This window comes from Colias croceus, chromosome Z, assembly GCF_905220415.1.
Source record: "Colias croceus chromosome Z, ilColCroc2.1".
Taxonomy (NCBI): Eukaryota; Metazoa; Arthropoda; class Insecta; order Lepidoptera; family Pieridae; genus Colias; species Colias croceus.
In genome coordinates this window covers 1,694,954-1,708,622 of record NC_059568.1, presented here as the reverse complement: position 1 = coordinate 1,708,622, position 13,669 = coordinate 1,694,954, and positions in this window count along the sequence as shown.

Genomic DNA, 13,669 nt, shown 5'->3' with positions numbered 1-13,669 from the left:
CGCGGGTTATTTATGAAATGAACAAGAGTGTATGTAATGATGTATTTTATTTGTAATGTGTAAAGGTACTTATTTTATTTATATTAGTATTGGATTTTTATAGATTTTAAATAGTGATATTGATTATTATATGAATGAGCAGGTATAACTTTATTATATTTATTTATGGGAGTTCACTGCACCAGCGCTCCTAATAGGACGAGCCGCCTCTGACCTTCACCGTCTACTAATCGTACCCTTTCATCAAACCCTTGTGATCACTATATGCCAAACTAAATAACCTTTGATCTCAAATACATTATATTTTTTCAAATCTTCTGAGAGTATTTTTTAAATTTCACTTACTTATCATGTAATATAATTAACGTACATTCCATTTTATTCTTAATTAGGCTTACTCTTGTTACTGGAGCAATAATTTATATAAGGAGCTTAAAATCACTTCTAAAGACATCACTTCCTTTGCACTAAATATCCGACACGAAATGGCAGCCATCACTGTGTCTACCTGCCGAGCTGTCATAAATAATTTTAGTGTTCGATTAAATGAGTGCCGTGAACGCAATGGACTGCATTTGGACAATATTATTTTTAAGAAATAAATTCCCATATTATGCACTTTAATAATTAATAAACATTTTTTCAATACACTGCTTACTTTTTTTTTATTCATCCACAAAATATAAACTTTCTTTTGAGACACCCTGTATAATAATTATGTAGGTACTCCTCACTCACAGCGGCTTAAATGTTTTGTATTTAACTGCAAATAAAGTTTAATATATCGTTAGTTTTGTTTTTATTAAGTTGAATTTTATTTTTGTTAAAGGAATTTGAGCAGCTATAAAAAGTTAATTATTTTGTTCAATGATAAAAAAGCTATTAATATACCTATTACATAATTGACACATTATTTAAAATTATTTGACCTGTGCAAAAGTTTAATTTGTTATATTATGTATAATGACTTAAATGTAATAAACTTTTTTTTAATAATATACTTATTGTTTTGCTCAGCACGCCTACAAATTTTATTTTCCCCATAGACCCGTAAAGCCGTACCGTACCCGCTTCCGTAAAGAAAATAATTTGTATGCTATTCACAGGTTTTAGTTTGCAATATTTCGATTATATTAATGTACGACTAGACGTTGGACCATCTTCTCAATATAGAAGTAACTAAGTGATTATTTAAGCTGCGTATTTTGTTTTGGATAAATGATACAGTGTTATAACATCATCGAATAGCAGTATTACTTCCAGTGCGGGAAGGTGATGGCGCTAGACGCTAGTTATTTTTCCACGTTGGAAACAATACTGCAACATACGTATGTTTATTGAGAAATCGGTCCAGAATTCGATCGCCATCCGAGGAATCGATGCCAAGGCCTATGACTGGTATTACTTTATAATCTAGGAATATACAGTATCAGTAAATAATCGAATTAAGTGCACTTTGCTCATTCATCGCTAGATGTACACGAACACGGGTTCAATTCATATCGCGTTGGTAGTTAAGCAGCAATAGATGATTTAATATTAAAATTTAGCAGTAGTTATATCGTTTCGAGTAATTTGTATTGTGATGGAATTTTTAAACTTTCGTTTTATACATCGAGTTTCTAGCATAATATTTGAAATCCCTCATATGTCACGTATTTTCGTATTATGATCAACTGTATTGAATTTTATTTTAAGGAAATAAAGTAGTGTTTAAATATTTTGGTTTTTTTCTTTTTTGTAAACTTCCCTCTTTAAAAATCCCTTTCGATATCATATTGGTGTTCAATTGCATGATATTTAATAATAATATGAAGGAGAATGAATTCATGTGAGTTAATTCATGTTTTTAGGAAACAGATTACACTTTTCATAAGAATATAGTTAATATACCTACCTACCTACTGTAGAATCAGATAAATTATTTAAAAAAGCCCGATTTAATTAAGCTTCCTTTTATAAATAATACATACATTCTTATGAAGCATAAAAAGTATGAGCATATTTTAAAGGCTCGCTATATCAGGAATGATAAAAGTCATGAATATTTCTTTCAGAGATTGTACCAACGGATGATACTGTATCGAGAAGCTTATATTATGTAAAACACTGGAGATTGCAGTGAAGCAAAAAAATGTGACCTTGAAAGACGTCGGTTATGTTTTTGTTATGTGGGGTGACCACGCTGGTTCGAAATAGAAAAAACTAAAAATCATGGTCTATAATAATTACAACATTTATTTTTAACAGTATTTATATTATAATTTATTATATGTATAGATTACTGGTCAACTTACATGATTTATCACCTATAAAGGTACATTGTTACTCAAGCTTAAAAGTCTAAAACTTCTCTTAAAAAAGGGAGAGTTCAGAGTTGTATCGCTAGTGTTGATGTGTGGTAACGATATTACAGTTCTCAGACATTCTTATGTCTTTGAGGAGCTGTACAGTCTACTTACGTGCTTTAATTCATCACTGTAATTTATAGGTGATCAGATGCAAAATAATACATTCAATGTTTAATATCTAAATTATTTATTATAATAATGTAACTTATAATATATTTCTCTATAATAATATATTAGACTACAAGCCCGCATAGGAAAAAAATATGGGTCAAATGAACCACCAGGGGACATATCTAGAACGATAGAAGAGCATAAAATAATAAGATTCATCACTATGCCGTCACTTGTAAGCTGTCCAACTGAGTGCAGATGAGAATTGAAAAGTACAGGTAGACTCGGTAAATTTTGATCATATATTTTTGTACGGCATTCTTAACCATCGATAGATCCATTAAAAATAATAAGAAACCGCTCAGTGCCGTACAAAAATGGTGGTCCACAAAGTCAGAATTTTTATTTAATTTCCGAGAGTTACCGGGGGTAAATTTGGTCATTTGACCATGTACGGCATCTGTGTCATACTATGCCTATACTGCTTTTAATCCATTATTCCGCAACGCCGTACAAAAATCATGGGGACAAGGGGAAAAAATCGAGAGTTGTAATCCCCTCTCTTTCCCTACTCCAGGGGGTCATTTGACACAACACGAAATAAATTTATTTTTAAAGTATTTTATGCATAGATAATATTTTTTCATGTGCCGTACATTTTCGTTGGTTCAAAGGGGGAAAATCTGAAAAAGAAAAAAATCCATATAACGAAATGTTTGCTTTATATTTTGATAATAAAATATAAATATATATTAATATTAAGAAGCTCGAGGTGGTTAATTATCACCAGTCAGGTGGAATGGACTCCGTTAAATTGATGAACTAATAAAGAAGCTATGAACGAAAAGATGTGAATTATATGCAATCAGCCCATGAATACAGGTAAAGTCACAAGCAAATGCTAGTAATATATACATATTCAAAATGTACAAGTAAAGCGCTTTCAAATGATACCAAACACGGTACATATTTATCTTAACTTTATTTTTTACTTTGTATGTTTTGTCCGCTAGAGGGCGCCACATTAGATTTTGTGAAACCCCATATAGCCTTTAGCTAGCTGGTCGCTGGTTATCCAGTGAACAATTCAGACGCTTCTAATTATATGTCATTTGTCGAATTCTGATAAATAGTTTAGAAGTTACGAGGGAATAGATGAACATACATACATGACCTGTCAAAATCATAACCCTCCTTTTGCTTTGCCGTAGTTGGGTAAAAATATTTTAATGCCGTGCCGTATGGCCATAAAGCACCCTTAAAATTGTAGCTTTCGTCGCTTTCATCAGCCTAAAAGATGTGGTCTGCACAAAAATGTACGGCATCGTTTTTTCCTAATTTATATCTATGTTAATACTATTTAAAACAACGAATAAAGTGTAGAAAACTATTATATTTCATTAATCTACGATGTTTAAACTTTTACAAAATTTCTGTTTTTGCATTTCTCTATAACTTTTTTTAGAACGGTTTCTTTTGAACGGCAATACTATACAACAATTGAATTTTACAATATCATGTTAAAAAAAAAGTTCCCGTACATGGTCAAATGACCAAATTTACCCTCGGTAACTCTCGGAATTTAAATAAAAATTCCGACTTTGTGGACCACCGTTTTTGTACGGCACTGAGCGGTTTCTTATTATTTTTAATGGATCTATCGATGGTTAGAAGCGATAAAGTCAGACCCATTGTAATTACTCTACTTAGTTACTATGGGAATGAAAATACAAATCCTAAGAAACAAAAAGATGTTAGAAAACTCACCCTACTACATAAAAGAAGACTTTCCATTAGATGTGCTCAATAAACGAAAAGAACTTCAAAGAGAAATAGCGATGTTGAGGGAACAAGGAAAAAATGCTATAATAAAATATGATAAAGTTGTTATTTTAAAAAATAAAGAGCAACATTCCGAATTTCAAAAATCCCAAAATAAAAAAGGAGCTTATCTGAATCCCCTGAAATCGTCCCCTTACTGGTAAAACTGACTAACTGCACATTTTTACAAAATTAAGTTATATACACCAATCGATTCGTCCCGTAAAGATCTATCTTCAGGTAAAACCCGTTATCTTCTACGGTGCGTAATTACAAAGTTAGCTTCGGCTAAAACAGCCTTTCTTGCATGATTCTCCACAATTGCTTCTATAAAAAACGATTAAATTGCTTTAGGATATTATTTTAAAAAATGTATCTGTTAAGACAATGTTTCGCGTTTTAACACGTTTTCGTTTATTGACACTTGTGTTCATCATACATAGAAACGATTCATTTAAAACCAGTTATCCTACAGTACCTAGTTGGTTGTGGTTCTTTAAATTTTACAAAATTATTGATTACTTAACACTTCATAAAATAAAAGTTAAAAAGCTTTAGTTACTTTTTCTTGAATATTAGTTAGCGTTTTTGCCTTTTTTGAGGCAAGTAAAATAAATTATCCGATTGTAGTACATTATTACTGAATTACATTAGTTTCACGCTTTTTAAATTACTTCAGATAAAACAAACTACAAGCGCCCCCTCAGCGTATTCTTCATTTTTCTTGAAATTCTTCTGCAATTTCTTAGATTATTTTCTGATAAAACATTACCTGAATAATGGGCCTATCATAACAAACCACTAATAACCTAGATTACTGATGTCTACACATCTTAAAATGTTGTCATACTTTCAAATGCTTATAACTCCAGTTTATGTTTTGTGCAGATAATCATTTTTACCAGTAAGGGGACGAAATGGCAACTTGCTCTTATAATCCAAATAAAATAACTCAAAAGCAGCCTCAAAAACAGCCTACAAAGATAAACAAGACTAATAATTTAAATAACTATATTTTAAAAAAACCTACGCTTACAGTTGGAGATAAAATTCCTTCTCCATCCGGCTCGAAGCAAAATACAGAATAGCAATTATTATTAACGCCCCCCCCCCCCCTCTCGATCTCCCAACACGGCTTGTCACCGCGAGAGATCTAGACTATAACCCTCCAACACGTCACAAACTCTATATCTGTACATATAATGTGAAATCCCTATTATCACCACAAAGAATGATACTGTTAAAATACTCCCTAGAAAAAATAAAATATGACATCATTGGTCTTGCTGAAGTAAGGAGAAATGGCAATAGCATTATTGAAGATGATGACCATATATTTTGCTACACCGGAGAATCTAAAGGACTCCATGGAGTTGGTTTCTTAATTAAGAAAAAATACAAAAATAATATAGATAATTACATAGGCATATCTGAAAGAGTCTGTTTGCTAAATCTACGCTTTACAGCAATGAAAATCTCTATTATACAAATATATGCACCCACCTCTGATGCAAACGAAGAAGAGATTGATGCCTTCTATGATGATATAGAAAAAGCCAGGAGTTTCACAACCGGTAAAGTTATTCTATTGGGAGACTTGAACGCGAAGATAGGTCAAAGAAAGCCGGAAGAGAGTACAATACTAGGCCCATACTGCTACGGTAAAAGAAACTCGAGAGGCGAAAAACTTGTCCAATACGCTCTAAAAAATAAATTTACAATAATTAATTCAGTATTCAAGAAAAATACAAAAAACTTATGGACATGGATTAGTACGCCAGATAAAAAGAATAGAAACCAAATAGATTATATTCTGAGTAACTATCCAAAACTATTTACCAACATGGAAGTCATTAACAAACTCTCGTTTCCGAGCGACCACAGACTCTTAAGAGGAACAGTATCTCTGGATAAACAAAAGAAAAGCCGAGCTAATTTTGATACAACCCCAACAATCACACTATCAAATGAGAAATCACAAGAAACATACCTATCTGCCTTAAGAAATAAAATAAAATTAATCAACTGGGAAGCTAACGATAACATTGAATCATACTATCAAAAAATAGAGTCATCCATACTAGAAAGTTTAAAAACAATTACGTCAATTAAAACAAAGAAAGAAATAATATCTGAAGAAACTAAAAACCTAATTAAAAAACGCATAGAACTCCAACACAAACCTTCAAAAAACAAGAAAGATAAAAAGGAACTTTCAGCACTCTACAAAACTACAAACAAACTACTTAAAAAAGATTATGATAATTACAGACTGGATATTATTGAAAACCACCTACTAGCCTCGGGAAGCCAAAAGAAAGCCTACAAACAGTTAAATTCAGAAAAAAATTGGATCCCGACATTGAATACGCAAAAAGTTACAAAGAAACAGCAAACTAGAAAGGACCTTGTAAAAATTGCCTCCGACTTTTACACAACCCTATACGATGATAAATCTATCACAAACTACAGCTACAAAAAGTGTATAGAAACAGATGAAAAAACATTGTCAATACAACCATTCAATGAAGAAGAAATACTGTCAAAAATTAAAAAATTAAAAAAAGATAAAAGCCCGGGTGTTGACAATATACCGAACGAAGCCTTACTACTTGGAAAACATCTACTGATAGGTCCACTCGTTATTCTTTTCACTAAAATACTGGAACAACAAGAAATTCCTACCAAATGGGCAAAATCGCGGATAATCCTGATATACAAAAAAGGAGACCCAGCTAATATAAATAATTACCGACCTATTAGCCTACTTCCAACAATGTATAAGCTATTTGCTATGTGTCTGGTAAAAAGAATAGAGCCAACTATAGAAATGCACCAACCAGTCGAACAGGCAGGTTTTCGTCATGGATACTCAACGACTGATCACATACATACCTTAGAACAAGTGATAGAAAAATATGTTGAATATAATCAAAATCTATACATAGCATATGTCGACTACGCAAAAGCGTTCGATTCCATATCACATATGAGTATCTGGGACGCATTAGAGCATCAGAACCTTCCACATGTATACATTAACATCATCAAGGATATATATAGAAAAAGTACAAGCCGTGTCAAATTAGATAGGCGCAGAATTTTATATCCGCAGAGGTGTGAAGCAAGGAGACCCGCTATCGCCAAAAATATTCATAGCTGTCCTGCAAAATATAATGAAAGACCTAGAATGGAACAAAAAAGGTAAAGGAATAAGCATAGAAGGAAAAAACCTCAGTAACCTAAGATTTGCGGATGATATAGTTCTTTTCGCTAAAACACCAAATCAACTAGAGGGAATGCTAACAGAACTAAGCGCTGCAAGCGCGAATGTAGGCCTACAACTGAATACCTCAAAAACAAAAGTAGCTACCAATGGCATAAAGAAACCTATACGAATAAATCAAACACCTATTGAATACGTAGAGAGCTATATCTACCTCGGAAAACAAATATCATTTGAAAAGACAAGACATCTAGACGAAATAGACCGGAGAATCAGATTAACGTGGAATAAATACTGGAGTAACAAGGAAATACTAAAATCAAAACTATCAATGAAGCTAAAGAAAAAAGTAATGGACTCGTGCCTGTTGCCTTGTTTATCATATGGTGCCCAAACTTGGATCTTTAACCACATTACCATGTCAAAAATACGCACGTGCCAACGGTCTATCGAAAGAAGTATCCTTGGCATCAAGACCATAGACAAAGTCAACAGCACAAAAATCAGAGCAAAAACCAAAGTAATAGACGTGTTACAACATGCACAGCGCTTAAAATGGAAATGGGCTGGACATATCGCCCGCTACTCCGAAGATAGATGGCCAAAAAGGGTCACGAAATGGATAGGCCCAGGATCCAAGAGACAGAAAGGCAGACCAAGGGCTCGCTGGGCTGATGATATTCTACAATTGACAGGCAAAGACTGGATGAAGGCAGCTGGAAACAGGAGGAAATGGGGACAGTTGGAGGAGGCCTATACCCGAAAGGGGCCAGGACATTTAACCTAACTGCATTTTTTAATATTTTCGTGTATTATGTATCTTTTGTTGTAAACTGTATCTAAATGTCATGGATTTTATAGGCTAAATAAATAAAAATAAATAAAATCGATGGTTAAGAATGCTGTACAAAAATATATGACCAAAATTTACCGAGGCTACCTGTACTTTTCAATTCTCATCTGCACTCAGTTGGACAGCTTACAAGTGACGGCATAGTGATGAAATCTTATTATTTTATGCTCTTCTATCGTTCTAGATGTGTCCCCTGGTGGTTCATTTGACCCATATTTTTTTCCTATGCGGGCTTGTAGTCACATTTAGATGTATATCATTTATATGTAATTGTTTATTTATTCTGAATCTTTAAGTTTATTGATTTTAATCCTTTCTTTACATATATATTTATTTTATAAAAAATGTTTCAAACTCAAATTTCCGTAAATTTTTGATTTATAAATTAAATGTAACGGTTTATAATTAAGTTAAGGTAAAATGTAGATTTCACATTTGTACAGCTTAGACATTTTTCTGAATGGATACAGTGCCTTTCGATTTGTAGGTAGTTAGACAACATTCCATTTTATACTATTACTAGCTTCCGCCCGCGACTCCGTCCGCACGGAAAAAATTAAGATTTTTTTTCCTACGTATTTTTCCGGGATAAAAAGTATCCTATTTTACGCCCAAGATAATAAGGTATAAGTAATTATACCAAGTTTCATCGAAATCGAAACGTTAGTTTTCACGTGATGCCTTCACATACAGACAGACAAAAATTTTTTAAATCACATATTTGGGCTTGTAGATAGGGAGGCGAAGAGGGGAATTTTTTGCAATACTCGAGCGTGGCAGTTTAAGATATGAGAGATACCTTAGACCTAATAGAACAACCTTGTTAACTATTTAGCTCTTTAAGTAGTGACGCGCGCCCAGGATAGACGATCAGATTAGTAAAAAAAAATCGATAGTCTGAAATACTCGAGCGCGTCAGATTAAGATATTGGGGGTTGATTTTAGTGTTTTAAGACTAAATTTAACTAATCTGACGATAAGTCCTTGACGCCGCCAAGTTATAGGGTCGCGAACTTGTAAAAAAAAAACGTTAATCCGGCATTCTCGAGCGCGATTGTTTTTATTTTTATTTTGAAGAATATAATCTAAAACTTACTAAAAATACAAAATCTGCCGGTTTCCGCGTGACCGGAAGTCTGGAGGAGCCATTTCGTCTTCCGAAAAACGCGTTGCAGTATATAAGTCGCGAACGATACATTTTACAAAAAAAAAAGTTTGAATAAACAAAAAAGGTAATTTTATTTTACCCAAAAAAGGTCTCTTTACATTTTTGTCCAAAGTTAAAACTTTTTGACTTGAAGCATCATAAAAACTCAAACTTCCGGTTTTTTGAGTATATCTCGAAAACTGAGGATGTTAAGAAAAATTGATATGGAATAACGATGATTAAAAAAAAGAAACTCTCAAACCTTTTTCGGTCAGATTAAGAGAACCCACCAACATTTTTGTCAGATTAAGAAAATATGCTTTCAGGAGACAGAGATAAACCTCCCCTATGAAAATCTGACGCGCTCGAGTATTTCAAAAGGACTTTTTTTTTCTGCATTTTCAAAAATTCATCGTAACTTATCGTCACGCCGAAATTGTCAGTTTTTTTAAGGGGAGCTTCCTTGGGGCCTACTTAACACCCCTTCCGAAAATCTGACGCGCTCGAGTAAATTTTTTTTTTGTGCATTTTTGACGAATTAATATGCCTAGCCCCACCACGCAAACCGGCAGATTAGTATACCGTTGTTATCAGAGGCACTTGGGGCATACGTAGTATGAATATCTGACGCGCTCGAGAATGCCCAAGTAACTATTTTTTTTTACATTTTTGAAAATCCGTACAGGCCAAACCCACCGCTAAAATGGTTTTTACCATAGAAGCTTTTCTTTTCGAAATTATTTTATCTATCGATTTTGATAAGTCTCGATGGCGCCGTTTAATTACGCCATTTAGCTACCTCGCCTCCCTATCTATTGGTATCGATCCAGTAACACCCCCTGCTATTTATATTTTCAATATTTTCAATGTACAGAATTGACCCTTCTACAGATTTATTATATGTACTAGCTGTGCCCGCGACTTCGTCCGCGTGGAATAGTGACTGCATAGTAGTTACTACTTATCTTAAATTTATTACTAAACTGAGCTAAACAATACAAAAAAAATGCCTTATTAATTTTCTACGTAAAATTTCTTTTAAATTATGTCATATTATTTTTAGGCACCAGGGGGGAGGGGAGCAAATTTCTTTTCCTTCCTTCCTTGTATGGATGTTTTTAACTATGTATCGTGCAGCAACTGATCAGCTTAATCGATAGGTACTCAGTTTTTATCAAATCCAGCACAAAATCCAAATCAGATCTTTCCTGAATCCTGTCTCACGCCTGTAGGTAGTAACTAAACCGTTTAGACCGTGCAATAAAAATTAAATAAAAAAATAACAGCGCTACGAAGAAAAGTGCATACATAGAAAAAGGAATAAATAATTTCACAAACTTCCCGAAGATTTTTAAAAATAAATACCATTTTAAATATTTATAAAAAAAAACAAAGTCATCGGGGCTGCCATGCCAACATCATCATAATATACCTCATTATCAAAAGATCGTCGGGAAGTTTGTAAAATAATTTTTTATTCCTTTCGGTTTCTTATTTTCATGTAATATTTTCAAGTGAGCGAGACCTACCTCTACCTCCATATTACATTCCTACTTAGGTACATCATATTGATATCTATATGTTTGTTGCTCCTTGACATCTTTTAAGTTGGGCCGTAACCGTGCACAAATTGTAATGGACCACAGTGGCAAAAGAAGTGGTATACTTAGGAAAAAATATTGCCAAGGGCCAGGCCTATGTAGCTTTGAGTAGAGTTCAAAATTTCCAGGGTGTGGCTATCCTCTCGCTCCCATATCCCCTCTTCTTTCACAGACTTTCAACCCTTCCCTTTCCATCCCTAGTAAATGGCAGAACCGATTTTGATGTAAACCATATCTAATAATATACATATAGGTACAATTATTGTACCTATATGTACACGTCATATCCTGTAGTTTGATGCTCCATTTGGTTTATTTATCCCCACTGTCACCCCTAAAAAGCCCTAAATGTAATAAACGGATGAACCGATTTCGATAAAATATGACTAATTGTAATTCACACGTTGCCCTTTCATATTTTGATATGCCGCTTGAGTATATTATTTGACCACATTATTCATTCCCACTTTTACCGCTGTAATCTAATAAATGGATAAACCGAATTGGATAAAAATATAACTAAGTGTAGATACTTCACCCGTTATGCACTTTTATTTGATATGTCCATAGAGATCTGTGATCTTTAGTTTCTGTGATCTGTGGATATGTCACTTGGGTATATTTGACAACATTCGTTTTTTTTTTCATTCCCACTTTTACCCATAAAAAGGTATAATAAATGGATGAACCGATTTTGATAAAACATGTCTAATTAAACTTTACACGTCATGCCCTTTCATATGATATGTCACTTGAGTATATTTTTGACAAATTCATTTTTTTATTACCACTTTTACACCTATATTAAATAAATGGATGAACCGATTTGTTACTGATAGGTCGTTCAATTTCATTTAATATATCACTTAGGTACTTATATTTGACAACTTTCGTTTTTTTCATTCCCACATTTACCCCTATAATAATATACCTAGGTATAATAAATGGATGAACCGATTTTGATACACTTTATCTAAGAACCAGCGTCGGAAAATATGCTGCCTAACTAAAAAAACCGCATCTAATACGGATTACCTGTTAGCGAGCTACGGTGGCACAAACAGACACACACACACAGACACACATAGCGATCAAACACTTATCACCCATCTTTTTGCGTCGGGAGTTAAAAATATAATACGACATAATTTAAAGGACATTTTATGTATAAAATTTACCTAGAAGTAAGAATAATTCTAATTTGACCAACCCCCCCCCCCTCCCCACCCTTGGGCACTTTCGATATGATCACTTGGATATTTACAGGAATAATAATTGTAACAGATAACTTACGTTTTATCGTACAGTGTATAGAATGCCTTAGCAAATGTTCGCCGTGAATACTTAAATGGTCATAACTTTTTTATTTATAAACCGATTGACATGAAATAAACACTAAATGTTAAATGAAGATTACCACAATATATTAGTGAAAACCGCATCTTAATCGGATAAGCCGTTTCTGAGATTAGCGTGCACGAACATACAGACAAACAGACAAACCGACAAACAGACAAAAATTTTTTTAACTACAGTTTTGGGTTTGGGATCGATTTAATAATAGTACCTGCTAATTTTTTTTTATATATTTTGATTGTACAGACACGACTTTTCTAGAATTTTATTATATGTATTGATGATGATGATGATGATAAGTATAGATAATAATTAAGAGCATGAAAGAAAAAAAAAAGCATTTCTTCATAATGCTATTGTTACCACAAAAAATATTTTCTTAATCGCAAATTTTAAGAGAAAATAAATTAGAATTAAAATTGATGTGGAGACGTTATACATACAGACGTAAGAACAAAGCCCACTATAAGAATAACGTCATTTAGGAATAAGATGATTTTTAAACATTAATAAAAACCTAAATATTTCCAAAAAGTAAAAATTACTGTTAGCTTTTATCTAGTTTGATTAAAATAAAAATAAAAACAAGTAGCCAAAAATTTTGAAATGTTGTAATTTTGGAGCACCCTTTAAAGTCTGTACCTATTTGTATGAACATGATTGGAGATCGCGCCCGCTTATGTTCATGCGTAAACGATGATATTCTTAATCAACTTTCTCGAATTTTTATTAAATAAACCTATGTTTTTGTTATATTCACTCAAAAGATTGTCTGTTCTAGTATGAAAATACAAAAATAAAAATCTAAAATACCTTGATATTATTTTTTTATGAGTATTTTTCTTTACAATGTCACATTTATTCAAAATGTGTGGGATTTCTTCCCTTTTCGTTGCTTATAATAAGTAAAATAAACATGCCAGGGAGTAAGTAAGGTAACTAATATATAGTTTGGTTATCTAGTTAGCATCAAAATTTACTAGAGTCTCACAGGTTAAAGTTTATATCACAAATTTTAATATCGAAAAAAATCGGCAAATCAGCGCCGAACGCTCGAATTTGCCCGACAGACAGCACCTTTTTGAGGCGGCGCGCCGCGACAGCTGAGGGGTTAATACAACAACAACATCACAGAACAACATAATAGACGTTAAAAATGAATTTTATAATATTTGTAAAAACATGTTTACCAACGTGGCTGAA